At 45.9% G+C, this 13030-nt stretch overlaps 1 long non-coding RNA gene across 1 annotated transcript in view; it reads right to left on the bottom strand.

Moving 5' to 3' along the window:
• Positions 1-12355, bottom strand: part of LOC134935352 (uncharacterized) — a 340366-nt gene extending 328011 nt beyond the window's left edge. Inside the window, exon 1 of the long non-coding RNA XR_010180082.1 lies at positions 12093-12355. This is a non-coding gene — a long non-coding RNA (uncharacterized LOC134935352). The remainder of the gene's footprint in view (positions 1-12092) is intronic.
• Positions 12356-13030: the final 675 nt, after the last annotated feature.

Below are 13030 nucleotides of genomic sequence, written 5' to 3'. Positions count from 1 at the left end.
GCGAAGCTGAAACGCAAGAACCAATCTGCCAACGTCACAGAAGCTGTAGGCAACAAGAAGTGTAAGGTGGTCTTTATTTAGGGCAAACCTGAACTGGAGTGCCCTGGCACTACAGCCTTGTTACCTCAAACCCTTACCAAAGCAGGGCGAAGCAACAGCCCTACTGCTGTGTAGGGTACACTCCGATAGGTAGTTAAACGCCCAATAATTGCAATTGTCTCTCATTGGAAATTGTTCAGCCTTCGCTGAGAAACTGACGTACTGGCCTGGTGCTATGAGGTCTGGCGGAGAATCGACCGCAACAATCTAGCTGAAACAGTAAAAAAAATATATTTTTTTTCCCCAGGCAGTACATGCGCCCGCATTCCCCCCAAAGAGGACTGGTAAGGGTCTGTCTGTGCAGTCGTATTTGTCCGACACGCTGTGTGACCGACTCTGCAGCGAAGCTGCTTGTTTGATTATGCATTAGACTTAGTGATCATGTACCCCGACCAGTAAGTACACCACGGAAGTAATCTGTGTATAAACCTGCATTACCGTGCATGTGGTTACCAGCAATAGTGAATCTTCCTGTAGAGACACTCTGTCAAAAACAATTAATAAATTAAATTCCTAACAACCCCCTCGCTCCCCCAGAGGCTGAGTGTTGTAGGGCAGCAACCTCTGGCAAAGAACCAGGAAGTAACGTTAAAAATGGTGTCCTACCATGTTTTTTTTTTATATTACACCTGTTAAACCAGGATCTGAACCAGTGTCCATGCAATCACAATGTTCACTGTGGGCGGGAAGCCTAACCACTTGGCTACAGAGCCACCTGTAAAAATAATAAGCAAAGCTGCTGTTTAAACATCAACTCTGGTGATGAAATGGTTGCTGTAGTGACTTGCAATCCAGATGGTACCTGAACCCACAATCCCTGGTTTAGGAGGGCAGTGTCCTATCCATTAGGCCACTGGTGATCTGGGGAGGTGAGGCCTGAACTCACAATGTTTGCAGTGCTCAACAGATACTGTTTAATAAGCACTGTGTGCCGACCAACTGCACCACTGTAGTCTTGCTTATTGCAAAATAGATTTTTAATGTCAGTATATATATATATATATATATATATATACACACACACACACACACACACACACACACATACATATACAACAATGTATATTCACACATACTCAGACCTTATAAATATATATATATATATTTCATATATGCATACATACACACATACACATATATATTATATACCCATATACATATATCCAGATATTCAGAGGTATAATAATTCTTAGAAGTCTGAAACTAAATGTGACCACTCACAGGCTTAAAAACCTGAGATGTCTGCTGCTTAACCGCAGCTTAGTTAATGGGTCCCGTATCCAGTGTGATGTGGCTGTAGATTTAAAAATACCTACAGCACCTTGTATTCCCAGGTGGCTAACCAGGCCCAACACTGCTTAGCTTCCAAGATCAGATGAGATCGGGCGTATCCAATTGTGGTGTGGCTAAGTGAATTAAGCAAAGCTGCTGCAGGTGAGCCTGAACTCACAATGCTTGCAGAGCTCCACAGATACTGTTTTATAATCACCATGTGCTGACCAATTGTATAACACATCTTACTTTACAACAGTGAACAAAGCCAGTATTTGGCTGACCACAGCCATGATTCAGATTTGCAGTCTTTGGGATAATATCATTATAAACAGTTACATACCTCCCAACATGACCCTCTCCAGGAGGGACAGAATGCTCTGCTCCTGGAATCCCCTCTTAATGTATGATTGCCATCACCTGTGGTGAAACACCTTTCTTATCCATTAACCTGTTCAAAACAGGTGCTGGCAATCATAAATTAAGAGAAAAGTCCAGAAGCAGAGCATTTTGTCCCTCCTGGAGAGGGTCATGTTGGGAGGTATGCAGTTATGATAAAAATAATAGTAAGAGAAGTGAGTGTAGATCCATGAATACACTGTTACAGACATGGTAGAGAAACTGCTTTTTTAGTCTTTGCTGGTGTCTTACTCATTATGCAGACAGACAATACAAAAAATACAACTTGCGCGACCCAGTAAATAGCACTAAGGTGTCTCTATAAATATATATCTGGCCAAGTGCAGTGCACGCCAGCAATATGCCTGATCCCAAATTCCCCTTAACACCCCCGTGCCTTCAATGGAGGAGAGATGTAATACAGGAAATTCTGGAAAAACAACAGGATGCATGGTTAAATATGGCCTCATGCTCACAGTATAACACAAAGTGCAGACTTATAATTATGTAAGCAGAATTAATAAACATACTATGCTGCATTCAAACCTGCACATATAACATGTATCCTGTTTAACAAAGACTTATTAGCCTATTGTAATACATATGCAGCGCTGCTGTATTCTAGTAAACATACTTTCTTTTATCAACAAGAGTTGAACATGAAATTTTATCCAGTGACCCTGACATTTCTGTGTGCAGGGAACATCACTGTGGCAGCAAAGTTACTCACTAGGCTATGGAGCCTGTGTGCCCCCCCCCCCCCCCCCCCCCTGTGCTCCGTGTACCGTTCTCTATACATGGAGCCGGGCTATGGTGGAGAGGGAGCCGGAAGCGGCATCGAGGGCCGGGGAGCGCGCTGCATAGAGCCGTGGAGCGGCCTATGCATAAATCAATGTGGCCGGCGCGGCTAAGAGCGGCGGGGGACACAGCATAAACAGCGGCGCTGGAAGCGGCGGCGGGCGGCTGAAGGCAGCGGCTGGCGGCCACACACACACAGTATCCCACACAGCAGGGCGGCAGCGTGAGCTGACCGCCCCGTTCAACATACCTGGACCCTGTGGTGAGGGCTATGACGGGGCTTCTCTATAAGTTCCGTCCAGCCTTTACTGCAGGTTTTAGTCCTGCACGTGGTAGTGAGGGAGCTCTTTCAGAGAGGACCGACACCCTCAGCTGCTTCAGCAGCTTCCACTATCCCGGACCCTCGCCTTTCTGGAAGGGGGGAAGGGATGTGGAACATTGAAAAAATCAAAAATAAATCCAATAATTGTGGACAAACTCCACAGGCCTAGTTGCTCGGTGAGCACCGAAAAAACACTGAGGTACTCTGGGATACGGAGGGGGGATGTAGTCTCAAATTTTAATTATTCAGTGCCTAGTTCCTGTGGAACCGTCCATATCCCTAGAGTACTCCAGTGACCCCTAGTGGATGAAAAAGAAAAAAAGAGGTGCACCAAGGTCGCTGTGTGACTAAGCTAAGCGACACAAGTGGCCGACACAAACACCTGGCCCATCTAGGGGTGGCACTGCAGTGTCAGGCAGGATGGCACTTCAAAAAAATTGTCCCCAAACAGCACATGACGCAAAGGAAAATGAAAGAAAAAAAGAGGTGCAAGATGGAATTGTCCTTGGGCCCTCCCACCCACCCTTATGTTGTATAAACAGGACATGCACACTTTAACGAACCCATCATTTCAGCGACAGGGTCTGCAACACGACTATGACTGAAATGACTGGTCGTTTGGGCCCCCACCAAAAAAAGAAGCAATCAATCTCTCCTTGCACAAACTGGCTCTACAGAGGCAAGATGTCCACCTCATCATCATCCTCCGATTCCTCACCCCTTTCACTGTGTACATCCCCCTCCTTACAGATTATTAATTCGTCCCCACTGGAATCCACCATCTCAGGTCCCTGTGTACTTTCTGGAGGTAATTGCTGCTGGTGAATGTCTCCACGGAGGAATTGATTATAATTCATTTTGATGAACATCATCTTCTCCACATTTTCTGTAAGTAACCTCGTACGCCGATTGCTGACAAGGTGAGCGGCTGCACTAAACACTCTTTCGGAGTACACACTGGAGGGAGGGCAACTTAGGTAGAATAAAGCCAGTTTCTGCAAGGGCCTCCAAATTGCCTCTTTTTCCTGCCAGTATACGTACAGTCCGTCTGACGTGCCTACTTGGATGCGGTCACTCATATAATCCTCCACCATTCTTTCAATGGTGAGAGAATCATATGCAGTGACAGTAGACGACATGTCAGTAATCGTTGGCAGGTCCTTCAGTCCGGACCAGATGTCAGCACTCGCTCCAGACTGCCCTGCATCACCGCCAGCGGGTGGGCTCGGAATTCTTAGCCTTTTCCTCGCACCCCCAGTTGCGGGAGAATGTGAAGGAGGAGATGTTCACGGGTCACGTTCCGCTTAACTTGACAATTTTCTCACCAGCAGGTCTTTGAACCTCTGCAGACTTGTGTCTGCCGGAAAGAGAGATACGACGTAGGTTTTAAATCTAGGATCGAGCACGGTGGCCAAAATGTAGTGCTCTGATTTCAACAGATTGACCACCCGTGAATCCTGGTTAAGCGAATCCACAAGTCCCACATGCCTAGCGGAATCGCTCTGTTTTAGCTCCTCCTTCAATGTCTCCAGCTTCTTCTGCAAAAGCCTGATGAGGGGAATGACCTGACTCAGGCTGGCAGTGTCTGAACTGACTTCACGTGTGGCAAGTTCAAAGGGTTGCAGAACCTTGCACAACGTTGAAATCATTCTCCACTGCGCTTGAGTCAGGTGCATTCCCCCTCCTTTGCCTATATCGTGGGCAGATGTATAGGCTTGAATGGCCTTTTGCTGCTCCTCCATCCTCTGAAGCATATAGAGGGTTGAATTCCACCTCGTTACCACCTCTTGCTTCAGATGATGGCAGGGCAGGTTCAAGAATGTTTGGTGGTGCTCCAGTCTTCGGCACGCGGTGGCTGAATGCCGAAAGTGGCCCGCAATTCTTCGGGCCACCGACAGCATCTCTTGCACGCCCCTGTCGTTTTTAAATAATTCTGCACCACCAAATTCAATGTATGTGCAAAACATGGGACGTGCTGGAATTTGCCCAGATGTAATGCACGCACAATATTGCTGGCGTTGTCCGATGTCACAAATCCCCAGGAGAGTCCAATTGGGGTAAGCCATTCTGCGATGATCTTCCCCAGTTTCCGTAAGAGGTTGTCAGCTGTGTGCCTCTTCTGGAAAGCGGTGATACAAAGCGTAGCCTGCCTAGGAACGAGTTGGCGTTTGCGAGATGCTGCTACTGGTGCCGCCACTGCTGTTCTTGCTGCGGGAGGCAATACATTTACCCAGTGGGCTGTCACAGTCATATAGTCCTGAGTCTGCCCTTCTCCACTTGTCCACATGTCCGTGGTTAAGTGGACATTGGGTACAACTGCATTTTTTAGGACACCGGTGACTCTTTTTCTGAGGTCTGTGTACATTTTCGGTATCGCCTGCCTAGAGAAATGGAACCTAGATGGTATTTGGTACCGGGGATACAGTACCTCAATCAAGTTTCTAGTTGCCTCTAAATTAACGGTGGATACCGGAACCACGTTTCTCATCGCCCAGGCTGCCAAGGCCTGAGTCATCTGATTTGCAGCAGGATGACTGCTGTGATAATTCATCTTCCTCGCAAAGGACTGTTGGACAGTCAATTGCTTACTGGAAGTAGTACAAGTGGTCTTCCGACTTCCACTCTGGGATGACGATCGACTCCCAGCAGCAACAACAGCAGCAGTAGGCGTTACCCTCAAGGATGCATCGGAGGAATCCCAGGCAGGAGAAGACTCGTCAGACTTGACAGTGACATGGCCTGCAGGACTATTGGCTTTCCTGGGTAAGGAGGAAATTGACACTGAGGGAGTTGGTGGTGTGGTTTGTAGGAGCTTGGTTACAAGAGGAAGGGATTTAGTTGTCAGTGGACTCCTTCCGCTGTCACCCAAAGTTTTTGAACTTGTCACTGACTTCTGATGAATTCGGTCCAGGTGACGTATAAGGGAAGATGTTCCTAGGTGGTTAATGTCCTTACCCCTACAGCTTGACAAAGGCAACACACGGCTTGACACCTGTTGTCCGCATTTGTGTTGAAATAATTCCACACCGAAGAGCTGATTTTTTTTGTATTTTGACCAGAAATGTCAATGGCCATATTCGTCCCACGGACAACAGGTGTCTCCCCGGGTGCCTGACTTAAACCACCTCACCATCAGAATCCTCCTTGTCAATTTCCTCCCCAGCTCCAGCAACACCCATATCCTCATCCTGGTGTACTTCAACAGTGACATCTTCAATTTGACTATCAGGAACTAGACTGCGGGTGCTCCTTCCAGCACTTGCAGGGGGCGTGCAAATGGTGGAAGGCGCAAGCTCTTCCCATCCAGTGTTGGGAAGGTCAGGCATCGCAACCGACACAATTGGACTCTCCTTGGGGATTTGTGATTTAGAAGAACGCACAGTTCTTTGCTGTGCTTTTGCCAGCTTAAGTCTTTTCATTTTTCTAGCGAGAGGATGAGTGCTTCCATCCTCATGTGAATCTGAACCACTAGCCATGAACATAGGCCAGGGCCTCAGCCGTTCCTTGCCACTCCGTGTCGTAAATGGCATATTGGCAAGTTCACGCTTCTCATCAGACGCTTTGAATTTTGATTTTTGGGTCATTTTAATGAACTTTTGTTTTTTGGATTTTACATGCTATCTACTATGACATTGGGCATCGGCCTTGGCAGACGACGTTGATGGCATTTCATCGTCTCGGCCATGACTAGTGGCAGCAGCTTCAGCACGAGGTGGAAGTGGATCTTGATCTTTCCCTATTTTAACCTCCACATTTTTGTTCTCCATTTTTTAATGTGTGCAATTATATGCCAGTATCAATAGCAATGGCCTACTACTATATATACTGCGCACAACTGAAATGCACCACAGGTATGGATGGATAGTATACTTGACGACACAGAGGTAGGTACAGCAGTGGCCTACTGTACCGTACTGCTATATATATTATATACTGGTGGTCAGCAAACTGTGCAAAACTGAAATGCACCACAGGTATGGATGGATAGTATACTTGACGACACAGAGGTAGGTACAGCAGTGGCCTACTGTACCGTACTGCTATAAATATTATATACTGGTGGTCAGCAAACTGCAAAACTGAAATGCACCACAGGTATGGATGGATAGTATACTTGACGATACAGAGGTAGGTAGAGCAGTGACCTACTGTACCGTACTGCTATATATATTATATACTGGTGGTCAGCAAACTGTGCAAAACTGAAATGCACCAAAGGGATGGATAGTATACTTGACGACACAGAGGTAGGTAGAGCAGTGACCTACTGTACCGTACTGCTATATATATTATATACTGGTGGTCAGCAAACTGTACAAAACTGAAATGCACCACAGGTATGGATGGATAGTATACTTGACGATACAGAGGTAGGTAGAGCAGTGGCCTACTGTACCGTACTGCTATATATATTATATACTGGTGGTCAGCAAACTGTACAAAACTGAAATGCACCACAGGTATGGATGGATAGTATACTTGACGACACAGAGGTAGGTACAGCAGTGGCCTACTGTACCGTACTGCTATATATATTATATACTGGTGGTCAGCAAACTGTGCAAAACTGAAATGCACCACAGGTATGGATGGATAGTATACTTGACGACACAGAGGTAGGTACAGCAGTGGCCTACTGTACCGTACTGCTATATATATTATATACTGGTGGTCAGCAAACTGCAAAACTGAAATGCACCACAGGTATGGATGGATAGTATACTTGACGACACAGAGGTAGGTACAGCAGTGGCCATCTGTACCGTACTCCTATATATTATATACTGGTGGTCAGCAAATGTATGCACTGTACTCCTACTATATACTACAATGCAGCAAAGATATGGAGTGTTTTTCAGGCAGACAACGTATACTGGTGGTCACTGGTCAGCAAAAATCTGCACTGTACTCCTCCTATATAATATACTGGTGGTCCCCAGTGCCCACAATAAAGCAGTGTGAGCACAGATATATGCAGCACACTGAGCACAGATATGGAGTGTTTTTCAGGCAGACAACGTATACTGGTGGTCACTGTCAGCAAAACTCTGCACTGTACTCCTCCTATATAATACAGCTGCTCCCCAGTTCCCACAATTAAGCAGTGTGAGCACAGATATATGCAGCATACTGAGCACAGATAAGGAGCGTTTTTTTCAGGCAGAGAACGGATAAAACTGGTGGTCACGGATCAGCAAAACTCTGCACTGTACTTCTCCTATATTATACAGCTGCTCCCCAGTCCTCCCCACAATTAAGCAATAAAGCACAATCAAGTTCAAAAATAAACGGAGAGGACGCCAGCCACGTCCTCTCCCTAACATTTCCAATGCACGAGTGAAAATGGCGGCGACGCGCGGCTGCTTATATAGAATCCGAATCTCGCGAGAATCCGACAGCGGGATGATGACGTTCGGGCGCGCTCGGGTTAACCGAGCCATACGGGAGAATCCGAGTCTGCCTCGGACCCGTGTAAAATGGGTGAAGTTCGGGGGGGGTTCGGTTTCCGAGGAACCGAACCCGCTCATCACTAATTGTAATAAGCAAGGATTACTGACAAAGCTTAAGTAGCCAAGCAAATTAATTGCTGCACATGCAAATATTCAAAAACTCGCCAACAAAAAGCCCATAATTAAAAGAAAAAGCAGTGGAAGATGGCAGGGCAGTTTCCAGACAATTTGGCTCCCAGTGCAAACACTAAAAAAGATGCTCCCCCATATAAAAAAATTAATATTTGTGCGCGTCCCAAAAAGGGGGCATGGCCTTGCTGTAATGGGCGTAGCTTTGCTGCATTGAGTGTGGTTACTTTTCACTGATATAGTGTCCCTTGCACCATAATAAGCCACTGTAGCCACCACAGTAATGCCCCCGACACCATAGCATGCCCCATACAGTAATGCCCCTGACATTATAGTATGCCCCTAATGTAGTACAAGCTGCCACAGTACCTGCTCGTTATCAAGGGGTTCTGCTCATTATCAGGGGATCCCCCAGCCATCGTCGCCACAGCCGAAGGCCTCTAGGGAAGTAAATTGTGCTGTTCGTGCCTCCCCCAGTAAAAAAAAAAAAAAAAGGAAAACGACCTCCTCAAAATGGTAAATATCACAGCCAAAATGGCCACCATGCATGAGCAGTATTGACTTTGGAATGTGGTGGGCAACATGTATCGGGAGACATGTGCATTTGCATAGTAGACTCTGGCACAATGCCAGAGCATACTGCACCATTGAGAGGAGGGGGGCCACCTGGAGTCTGCACATGGGCCCCCTGCGGTGTTAAAACTCCCCTGGGTGGGAAAGACTTTAGCCAGTGGGATTTAAGGTGTGACTTGCATAGTAGTGTATAAAGCATGTAGATGTATGCTGTATGTGGATGTTTCATCATTGCCATTCACAGGTGGCCCCGACTCTCTCCCAGCAGTGTCTGTGGTTTCACATGTAGCCCCTCACAGTAGCAGTACATATGCAGGTGGTCTGCCACCATTTTCTTGATAGGAGTGGCTGCGTGACGACACGCAGCCGCCCCAAAAATGCAGTCGATATGACCCCGTTTTGCCTGCACTGACCCCCCCCCACCCTGCGAACGCATCTGCCCGTCAATGAGTCAGAGGCATTAGCAGCCAGTGTGATCAGATAGCATTAACTGCTAGCGCACGCACAGCTCGTGACCGATTAGTGATTTGACCTTAATAACCCCCTGTGTTTGGAACTAATATAACTCATGCACATTTATTACGCGAGAAGGAACTAATACTTGACCCTGTTCTACACACAAAAACAGAATTTTACGGCAGATAAGAACCACTTGGCCCATCTAGTCTGCCCCTTTATTAATCCTTTAGGTAACCTCAAACCTATTTGATCCTCAGTTCTTTGTAAGGATATTCATATGCCTATCCCTAGCATGTTTAAATTGTTCTACTTCTGATGCGCCCTACAGACTGGGCGGTGGCAGCAATTTGGATGATGATCGATCTCGATATCATTCAAATTGGCTTGCATTGCAAAGCGACGGAAAACCAATAATGAACGACCACGGGGTCGTGCATCGTTCATCGTTGGCGCATACACACTGAGCGACTTGATCGCTTTCTCGTTCTTTAATGAATGAGAACATTCATATCGCCATGCAACATCACCCAGTGTGTACGGCGCATTAGCCTTTACCACATCTGAAGGGAGACTGTTCCATTTAATCACTACCCTTTCTGTGAAATAATTTTTCCTTATATTTCCCCTGAACCTCTCTCCCTCCCTCCAGTTTCAGTGCATGTCCTCAAGTTCTAATACTTCTCTTCCTTTGAATAATGTTTCCCTCCTGTACCTTGTTAAAACACTTGGTATATCTGAAAGTTACTATCAACTCAAGTCCTCCGTTCCCTTCTCTGCTCTAAACTATACATGTTAAGATCTTTTAGTCTTTCTTGGTAAGTTTTGTGATGCAAGCCATGTACACTCTCTAATGTATTTATATCCTTCTGGAGGTATGGTCTCCAGAACTGGACACAGTGGGGTAGATGTATTAACCTGGAGAAGGCATGAGGAAGTGATAAACCAGTGATATGTGCAAGGTGATAAAGGCACCAGCCAATCAGTTCCAATATGTAAATTAACAGTTAGGATCTGATTGGCTGGTGCCTTTATCACCTTGCACATATCACTGGTTTATCACTTCCTTATGCCTTCTCCAAGTTTATGCATCCTGCACAAGCTGATGACATACAACCATTACACTGCATATTTCCACAGCCCACTGCACTTAGGGGTATATTTACTAAAGTGCGGGTTTATATAAGTGGAGACTTTGTCCATAACAATCAGATTATAACTAGAATCTTCTAGAAGGTGCTAGATAAATGATTTGGATGCAAAGCAAAAAAAAGGAAGTACGTAACTGTGCACCAGGGTAAAATCAAAGTTGCACTCTAGGGGATAAATTTACTATAATTCGTGTTCATTCGAGTTGGCAATCATGGCTGTCAATTCCATCTCGGTAGTTTACTAAACACAAAACACAACAGTGTATCCTGAAACAGACATGAAAAAATTGGTATACAAATGTATGAATAATTACACCATCGGACAAACTCAGAAGGACTTTCCATAGGCATCACTACAACATGGAAATTTACCAGCATTCACTTCAGCAAACACAACCGTGAATTGGCTCAAAAGGCCCCTTTTTCAAATAGAAGTCTTTTGAGCAGCATGCTTTGAGAAACATGTACGGATCAGTGAGATATACAGGGGAAAAACTGCATGAGGGCCCCTTGTATTTAATGAACCAGCACTGGGCTCCATTAGCCATGGAGGTAATGCCACAGCCAGGGGACACATTTATACTTGTCTCTGTGGCCATAGCATTGCTACCCCCCCCCCCCTTCCCCCCACAACTAGACACCCTGCCCGGGGTTCCCTGAGGGAATGGGGACCACCCAATAAAGGGGTTCTCCCCTCCAGGGCCAGGACTGAAGGCTGAGGCTATGCTCACCACCCCTGGGCTATGGATGGTGACTTCATAGCATTTGAATGTAAAAATAAGAATATTGGGTTTTACTTGTGGAACTACAGGTCACCAGCAAGCATCCCCTGCATGCTGGTACTTGGTGAACCACAAGGACCAACATGCTGGGTATTAAAGGGCCCGCTGGTACTTATAGTTCCACTAGTAAAACAAAAAAGGGGCTTTGAGAAAAGGGGCATGGTTTCACGGCGATGCCACTATAGTAAGCCACGCCCCTTGTCCGTCACTGAAGAGGGCATGCCCATCGTCTAGTCACCGCTGCCCTGCAAAGCAGAGCAGCAGTGACAGAAGCCTCCCAACTGCCCCACCCCGGGACATTGCGTCTCAAAAAAAATCGGGACAGTTGGGAGGTATGCTGTAGTTAGTATAACTTTAATAAATAACCCTCGCACACTCACACATACCTCCATTCACTCAAATAGGCTGACCATATTATCCCTTTAACCTGGGACACTCAGAATTTACACAGGTTTTGTGGCTGGCTGACTACAAGCCTGCATTTCAACTGGTTTTAAGCAGCCACAGAACCTGTGTAATTCATGAGTGTCCCAGGTTAAAGGGATAATATGGTCAGCCTAACTCAAACATATCTGCCATCCCCCATCACACTTTGGTCCCCTTCTCTATGTCACAATCCTGACTATTTCTCTCATAATTTACTAGTTGTTTTGTGACTTACTCTTGCCATCTTCAGTTTTCCAGAACTGCCTAAGAGGTCGACTTAGCATACAAGCTGCATCATGGATCTGTGTTACTAACTGCTGAATTCCTCTCCAGGTTGATTGTGCACCTGTTAGTTCTATTTCTGTGAAGCCTGCAGACAGACTCCTAATTACAGCAGAGTTTGTATCCAGCTGGAAGTGTTAGAGTGAGAACTGAAGAGTGTTTTCCATTCTCTTTGCATTTTTCGCAGTAAGCTCCATGCCAGAGTTGCTTCCAGAATTGCAGATGGACACAGCCATGACAGTTTGGATCAGGTGATAAGCCAAACACCAAATGGAAGCCAGTCTGTGATCACATGATACTCCCAGCCAATCCGCAGGCACCCAGGGGTATAAAGATAGCATTCTGCTTATTGTTTCCAGTACAGTTAACATCCTAAGCACTCATATCTAGCAGCAGTTCTGCAATAGCTGGTACTGCAACATACTAACAATCTTGTGTTGCTGGTATTCATTCCAGCATCTAAGGCTGAGCAGTATTTTTTTTAATAGTTTACCTATGAATTTCTACTAGACAAGGAGACTGAAGGGCTACGGGGGATGGTAGGTAAGTATGTGTGAGAGTACAATACGTGTGTATGTATATGAGCGTTAGTGTGCAAGGATGATTTATTAAACATATTTACTGTGGTGTGTGTGTCCTGTCTTTTTTGTAAAACTTGTTTTACTAGTGGAGCTACAGGTACCAGCGGGCCCTATAATGCCCTGTATTATGGTACTTGTGGTTCTCCCAAGTACCAGCATGTGGAGGAGGCTTGCTGGGATCTGTAGTTCAACAAGTAAAACACAATATTAATTCTTAATTTTACATTTAAATGCTATGAACTCGCCACTTACAGCCCAGGGGTGGTGAGCATTGCCTCGAGCTTCAACCCTGGCCCATGGGGGACCTGGA

Source organism: Pseudophryne corroboree, chromosome 6 (genome assembly GCF_028390025.1).
Source record: "Pseudophryne corroboree isolate aPseCor3 chromosome 6, aPseCor3.hap2, whole genome shotgun sequence".
NCBI classification, from domain to species: domain Eukaryota; kingdom Metazoa; phylum Chordata; class Amphibia; order Anura; family Myobatrachidae; genus Pseudophryne; species Pseudophryne corroboree.
The sequence above is the reverse complement of the archived record's forward strand: the minus strand, read 5'-3'. Positions and strand labels throughout refer to the sequence as shown.